Consider the following 8,424-nt stretch of genomic DNA (forward strand, 5'->3'; position numbering starts at 1 on the left):
AGCATTGCACTGCATGCTTCTAGTATTGTGCCCTTCACTAGTTTCAATGTTTTGGCTCTTAACATGTTGTACATGAGTTGTTTGCATGTTATAGTCTTATTTGTCATGCCATTTCAGCACTAAAAAAAAACATCTGCAACCTCCCTCATTTCTTCATTTTACAATATGATTTGAGGGTTGTTTGGCCTTAAGCTTGTGTTTAAACATGAGGTAGGGTTTGTGCTCAAATGGCTTTAACCCTCTTTTAAGGGTTCCTCCTAGTCAAAGGCATAATCCCTCCCATGTCCTAAATCACCCTTGTGGTTGACCCCTCTCATTAGAGGGCAATCACTTGGACTTAACCGGTTAATGAATGGCTCGGTAATGTAAAATGTGTAAACAAGAAATGGACCAAGTAAAACATGAACAATATAAGCATTCATGTTGCATTGCATGTGTTTGGATCGGACGTTAATCCAAACATGAGAAATGAGGGACGTTTCATATTCAAAGTGCTGAAACGTGTCACGTTTCTTGGTCATCGTCACCCTTGATCATGCATGATAGGGTGGTGGCACTTTGTGTATTATTTGTACATTCACTAAACTTGTACAAGCTCGATTTTCGGGCCATCATGCATTGAGATGCATGGTTGGTGGCTTGAGAGCCGAGTGCCACTCTCCTTTGAGCTTGAGACATGATATGAAGGTGGCAGTACATACATTTCCTTGCAAATGCCTTGTCTTGGCTCTGTTGTTCTCTGTTGCAGCAAAAAAAGCAATTTGGGAAAGTAAGTAGCCGACCGGCCACATGCACTAGCTGACCGGCCAGTTGAAGTGGCCGGCAGCCACTTTTGGTGGCCGACAGGCTACCAGTCCAGTTTTGGTACGAAAATGTTCCTGTTTCCAAGCAGAGGCAGTCTGGAGTTGGCACAATGTTCAGAAAACAGAGGCGAGTGTAAATAGAGATAACCGACGGCAAGGCAATGGATTTCCGGGATATCGCCAACCGAGTATGCATCTCTCCCTCGCCCGCGAGGCCATTTAATTTCTTTAAATAGCTAGTGTAACTAATTATTAGCTTAGTATTAGCTAGTTATTCAATTGTGTTGTAATAATTAATTAGCTAGAGTAGTTAATTAGTTGGTTTGTAATAATTAGTTTAGCTTAGCTTATTTATTCGGACCCTCCTTCATGAGGGCGCAATGTTGTAATAAGTGTGTGTGCGTGTGTGCATGTCTTCCAACCCCATGTCTTTCTCCCTTTTATTTAATTGATTTCGATGGTTAGATTAGGGCATATTTCAATTAGCATACCTTATGCTTGCATGCGTGCATCATTCATTTGTATTGCATGCACCGGGCTCAGCGCATCATTATAACTGCATCGTATTTCAGTACCTATTTGAATACATGTATCAAAGTGTTGCATTCATATGCCATCTTAGACAGCCGAGCCTACCTAGTTGCATTATTGCATGTGTTGCATTAGGCATCTTGTTAACATAGTTAGGACCATGCATGATTTCTAACTAGCTTTTGTTTTGACTTTGAGTACACTGTAAGTTTTACGCTTTAGCATACTTGCATGAGTGTGAGTGTTGTCATGTTTAGCATGCTTGCCATGAGACTATGTGCTTACTTGTTTAACTGTATGAATGCTTGTGGATGAAGGCTTTGTTACTTGAATTGGAACAACTCGATGAATGTGACTTTTAAGGCCACTTTGCGAAGTGGCAAATCATGTTTTAAGCCTACTTGAGGGTGGCAAATCCCCGCTTTATCCTACTTGCGCGTAGCACTTTCAAACAATTTTCAAAAACAAACATGAGTTACTTTGTTTCAATTCTCGCGACTTAGTCTATACTTGTATGTTGTGCGCATCACATAGTAAGTTAGCTAATAACCAGAATAAGAACACATGTGTTTATAAAACAACATATGATGCTTAGCAGAGGCTAATCCTTTGATCAGGCAGGCGGGGGTACTCATTTCAGGACCTTCCCCTCTCGTACCCAAGTTTCTGAACTGAGGCAACTTTGGTGATGACGGACACGTGGCCTTTGGCACGAGTCAAGGTTTCTTAAATTTTTTAAAAATAAAATATTTAGGTGGCGATTCTGTAATCTGGCAAAGCAGTCCATGTTTGGCTCTTTTTTATTCAAAATCGATTTTCCAAAACCAATTGCCAGATTTGGACTCTTTGGTGATTTACCAATCTTACATTGCACTTTGTAAGATTACATTCAGAACCGTGTCAGGAGTCTGAACTATAGTAAGACCAATTCGTGCCTTCTCCAAAAGGGGGGCGTGCGAATAAAGTCAGGTCTACAACTTGCAGGCAAACAAAATTCAAATTTAGATTTATGGTCCGAGCGCCTATTTTCTTATTATTCGAATTATTGTTGTGAACCCAATATGTGGCCTATGAAATATAAGCTTATTTTGAAAATATAGTTAAAAGTCAACTTTTTGGTGCTTTAGTTTTTTTGAGTCATATTACCTCTCTACTTATATATATATATATATATATATATATATTGGGATGAGTAAGTCATAAATTGAAGACAAAAGATATACATGTTTACAAGGGGCATACCCCAGGTGATATAATAAATACAACACTGTCCCCCAAATGGGAGGCAAGTAATAACAAAACAACTAACTAGATACAAGTCCCGTAATTCTGGTGTAACCAACGAAAACACAACAATAGCCCCAACATTGCCCATATATCCTTTTTATCCCTAAGTTATCCTTACCATCAAAGATCATAGATGGAAATTTAGAGAGATATATGGGCAAGCAATATATTTTCTAAAATAAAACTAAAAAATATTAAAAAATTAATTTTTAACTAACTTCCTCTAATAGGCATAATATAAAAAAATATGAAAGATAGTTGTGTGGATGGAGCAATTCAATGTTTGGTGCCCCAAATGCATTATTATAAATTAAAATAATTCGCCTCACTAACTTTTCATTATTATAAATTAAATTAATTCACCTCACTGACTTTTCATTGAGTTAGAGACAAGAGGATATTTGTCAATTATTTTGGCTTGAAAGAAATGGTTTTGGGCGACAGAATAAATTTTCCTTTTTTTGACCGTGATAATGGATTATTGGTTACCATTTTTAGGGGTGAGGATAATTTATTTTATTTTGAGACTATATGTTAGATTGTTTGGTATATTTTTTTATAATTTATTAGGTAAAAATAGTTTAAATAAGTTAAAAAAAATTAAGATTATTTGAAAGCTGTGGAATGAGTGATTTTCAGTTCTACTTTCTGATTATCAAATTTTAACTTTAAAAAAAAAACTCCACTAAACATGGCCAATATACTATTGCTTAGTCTTAAATTTATGGATAAATTATAAATATACCCCTTGAGATTTATTTAAAACATAGATTCTCCCATATAGTTTAGAAAATTACAAATACTCTCTTATTAGAATTTTTTTATTTAACAGAATTAATTAAAAAAATAAAATTCCTAACTGGTATACAATACAATGATAAAATTATCTGAATTATTAATTCAAATAAATTTCTGACATAATTAAAAATTATTAATTAACTTGATTTAATAACATGGGCCATTTGCTATAAAATTAGAAATTTCAAGGGACGTGATGTAATTTTCAAAACCATAGGGGCAAATTGTATTTTAAGAAAATCTCAAGGGGTGTATTTGTAATTTACCCTAAATTCATTAACCGAAAAAATACAAATTTTAAATTTTCTTAAAATACAAATTGTTCATTGAAATTTTGAAAATTACAAATACTCCATTATTAGAGTTTTTATTTAACATAATTAATAGAAAAAATAAAATTTCTAGCGGCTCTCCTATACCACAATAAAATTACCTAAATCATTAATTGAAATATATTTATGATATAATTAAAAATTGTTAATTGACTTGGTGATTTATTAATAAAACGGGCTATTTATTATGCAATTAGAAATTTAAAGGGACGAAATGTAATTTTCAAATTATAGGGGGTTATTCATATTTTAAACAAACCTTAAGAGATGTGTTTATAAATTATCTTTAATTAATATATTGATATTGATGTTATTTGCTTTTTCTATTTATTTCTTTTCTATTACTAACATATTTGTACTGTACAGATATACTATGCAAATATATGCAAGTATCTGTATATTCGTTCTTTGTATAAATTTAAATATGATAAATTATACCCACCACCTTGAAATTTGGTAAAAATACAATTAGTCTCATATTTTTAATATAATTACATTAAATTTTCTTTTAGCAAGGTTAAACTGACCAAAATTAATACAAATAATATGTAGATATTGAAATAAAAAAGAATAAATAAATATGATAATATTATTTTTTTCATTTATATGATTAACGAATTGCTGGCGAAAAATAACTTAATTGTTATGTGAATTGAAATCTCATATAAGAGTGTGGAAGCTAGAAAAATATATATACCAGCTTATTGGGGCTAACCCAAATAAGGCCTACAATGGTTCTTACCCAAACAAATATCTTTTGTCCTCTATAAAATGATGACACCCCATACACAAGAGGTATGTCTTTTCCCCTGCACTCCACACACAGCACTCTTGACTATTCTTGATCTATACATTCCATTCATGGATTCTAACTTCATTATCGGAGTGTCCCTGGCCGATAATCCCGGTTGGGTGGCATCAACCATACTTATCTCTTGCAAGTTCATGGGATTATCTTCGTTGAATCTCAACAACAGTCCATGTAAGGGATTATTTTGGATCTCACAGAGAGTAGTGTAATTATATCAAAAATATAAAACTAATTATATGTATTTTTTTATTTTTCAAACCTCAAATAAAGTAATTTACACATTTAAGCCTTCATTTGGCAATGATTTTTTTCGTTGGCTTTTTGGTTTTTTTGATTTTTTTAGGCTGTGACTTTTTTGTTCGTTTGGTATTCTTGATTGACGTTTTTGGCTTTTTAGCTTTGGAATAATAATTTTTTTTTTAATCTTTTTGTGATTTTGGGCTTTTTGTGATTTTTTGACTTTTTTTGTCTTTTGTGCTTATTTAGCCCAAAAGGAAAACAAAACACCAATTTCTATTTGGCCCAAGTATATGTATGATGATAGTCGTTCTATTGGTTACAATATTTTAATTTCACTATGTAATAATAATATTTTCATCTTTCTAATATCTTGTTCCAATTTCTCTAGCTGTCTTCTTTGATTTGATTTTTTTTTTTTTTTTCTTTTCTCACAAGTATAAGGAAACGAAGAATTTTATAATTGAAGTTATGGATAGGAGTGGCATGTATCCGATCGCCTGTCCAGTCTACCAAACTCAGTTCATATTTTTAAGATTTGAAAAAAAAAAAAAAAAAAAAAAAAAAAAAAAAAAAAAAAAAAAAAAAAAACTTAATACATAAGATTATATTGGGTTGAGATTTTAAACTCATTTAATTTTTGAATTGGGTTTTGGATAAAGAATTCTAACCCAACCCTAAGTTGGCTTGCCAATTTATAAAATATTAATTTTAATTTTTATATTATTTAATTACAAAATAAATTAAAAAATAATAAAAGATAAATAAACTACATATATATATATATATTCCCCTTTTGAGCTTAAATTAAACATTTCTTAAAGTATAATATTTATTTTACAAGTAAATTTTGTAAATATTTCAAACTCAAATAATTATTAAAAGGGTCTAAATAACTTAATAGCCTTTCAAAACCAAAAAAAAAAAAAGCAAAAAGGAAAAAAAAGATTAATAGTTCATATGCATTGAGTTAAGTGGGAATGTTTAAAATTTAGACATTTTTTTATGGTCGAGCTTGGAATAGCTAAATTATGCCTGGTGTCGAGTCGGTTCAGGTCTTGAATAACACATATACTTTTATGATATGTAGTGTTAGCTTGGCCTAAATCCGACTCAATTAGATGTTTGTCCACCCCTAGTTATATATGGAATAGGGTAACTGGTACTCGCCCAATTGGCAATATATTATTGGACAATAATAGTTTTTTGGTGACTTTAATGCAATGCTAAAGTGGGTGTCAATCCTTAATTGATGTGGATTAAAGTGGGTTTAGATTCTTTGTGATGAAATCTTTACGCCATAAAAAAGAATGATAAAAAACCATTAAGATTTGAATGAGAAACCGACTCATTAAGTTGGACTCATGTAAGAGGTTTTGGGAAAGGTGTGTAACTTTCTATCCCACATTGATTGTAGAAGAGAGCATTGATAGGTATTTAAATCTTATTTTTTGCCCAAGGGTGTGAACCCTTTGGAGCATCCAAAATTTCTGAAAGAAGCGAGTTATCGATGCTTTAATGATGGACTTGGGCCAAGATTATGGTCCAAATTGATTATGCAAAAATTGCCACACGCACGGCGCTTGCCCGCTCGCCCAGGCTTGGTCCATGGATCTTAGGGCTTGGGTTAGATGTGGGCTAGGCCGAGTTAATGGTTCACCAACCTAATCTTTTTTGGGCCAAGCCAAGTTGGTGGCTGCAGATATACACATGTGTATATATGAAGTGTGTAACTCACACACATAAAGTCCCATCAGTTTTACTACATTTGTTGGGCAGTTTTGCTGAGATTTATTTCTGCATTTGTTGCAAGTGGCCCCTCTTCCTCTATCCCCCTCGATGTGTATAAAAGGGGATCCCTCTTCTTCAGTTTTCTACCCAAAATTTTGCTATTTTTGTGCTCCTCCAAAGTTCCAGTTTTTCCTTCCTGGTGAGGGAGTGTTGTCTTAGTTTTGTTCACTGAAGCTACTCAGTAGGTGCTCTATTGTAACTAGTTTAACTGTCGTATCCTAGAAGATAGACGTCGAACAACTTCTAGCACCCAACCGGTGAGGCGGCGAATTTGTTTTAAGAAAACTGTCTAGTGCATGCTTTGATTTGCTTTCTTTTGCTATTTTATTTTATTATGTATCTCTGTTCAACTTGTAATTTTCAGCATGTTTCTTATCATGAAATTTAAATTGTCAATTATGAATATATTTGTTTTAGTTAATCACACAATTTGTACGATAATCTTAAAATAGATTTAATGTTTTCCATCAAATTGAACAAATAGATTCTTGTATAATGTCAATTACTTTTATTCTTCAATTACCGAAAGACCTGTAACATTTTTGATAGCCCACATCCTGGTGACTCTTGGACTATTCTTGTACCTTTCTTTAGTTAAAGATATATTTGCATGCTACTGTTTTGTTCATTAGCAAATAAAAGGCCCCTATTTGTTATATATAGAGTGCATGATTAGGACTTTTAGCATCATAAGCCCACTGTTTGTTTATAGAAGTCATGATTATATTTTTGACTTTTGTTCATGAGATTTAATTGTTAAGCACAAAACAGCAATGCCATGGGATTTAAATTAAGGGTAAAAAAAAAAAACTCTGTTCAAAGGCATGAATGGTTCTGGTTTTTGTGTTTGGATTAACATGCCAGTGCTATATTCTTGTAAAACCAAAATTGATTTCTAGTTTACTGTTTTTATGAAAATGGATTAATAGATGCAAAGTTTAATTAGGCCACTTTTTATTACTAGATGTCTAGCAGATTTGTATAATTTGTTCTAGTATAAGTTTTTTACATGAGTACCAATATTTGCATGCCATTTAGTATATAGGCTTTGTATAATACCATGCTCACAATTTATAATTTTATAATACAATTTGCATGTTCAAAATTTTCTAAATTTTAATTTTTGTTACATGCTTATTATTTCTAGAATTATTTACATGAGTTGTTTACATGTTAATTGCTAAAAAACTCACATGTTTATTACATGATTATTGATTTGTAAAATTTTTATATAACTCTACCCTATGAAATTTTTAATTTAAGTATTTGGAGTTATAAAGGTTTTGTAACTTGTCATATTTCTTTACATATTTATTGTGTAAATTAAATTGTAAATTTATTTTAGCTGTGTAATAATTCCATACATTACTCATGGCTATTAAAATTTTAATTTAATTTAATTTAATTGTGGAGTTATAAGTTTTATTTTTGTAACTCATCTAGCATTTTAATTCATTACTTAATTTTATTATTAAATAGTTTGCTAGATGGTTTCAAGTTTCTTTAGATTGTTTGGTTTATATCTTCTTGTGTTTTTCTACTAACTTTCTTTACAAGAATACCTATGCGAAAGGGATTGGAAAAACAAATACAAAATCAAATGAATAGTATTTGGGATGTAAAAACAAAAACTTTTGGACAACTAACATCTTTGTTGAATAGGAATACATAAGCGTGAAAAGGATTTTGGACTAAATAAAATCCTTATGGATTGTTTACTTTTTTTATAATTGAAGCAATTTTTTTGCTTGAGTTTGAATTGTCGTTATTTACCAATGTGCTACAGCAATATTTTATTTACTTGTAATTTGATTAGCAATTTTTAAATTGCATG

This window comes from Camellia sinensis, chromosome 11 (assembly GCF_055761805.1).
Source record: "Camellia sinensis isolate YWXY chromosome 11, ASM5576180v1, whole genome shotgun sequence".
NCBI lineage: Eukaryota > Viridiplantae > Streptophyta > Magnoliopsida > Ericales > Theaceae > Camellia > Camellia sinensis.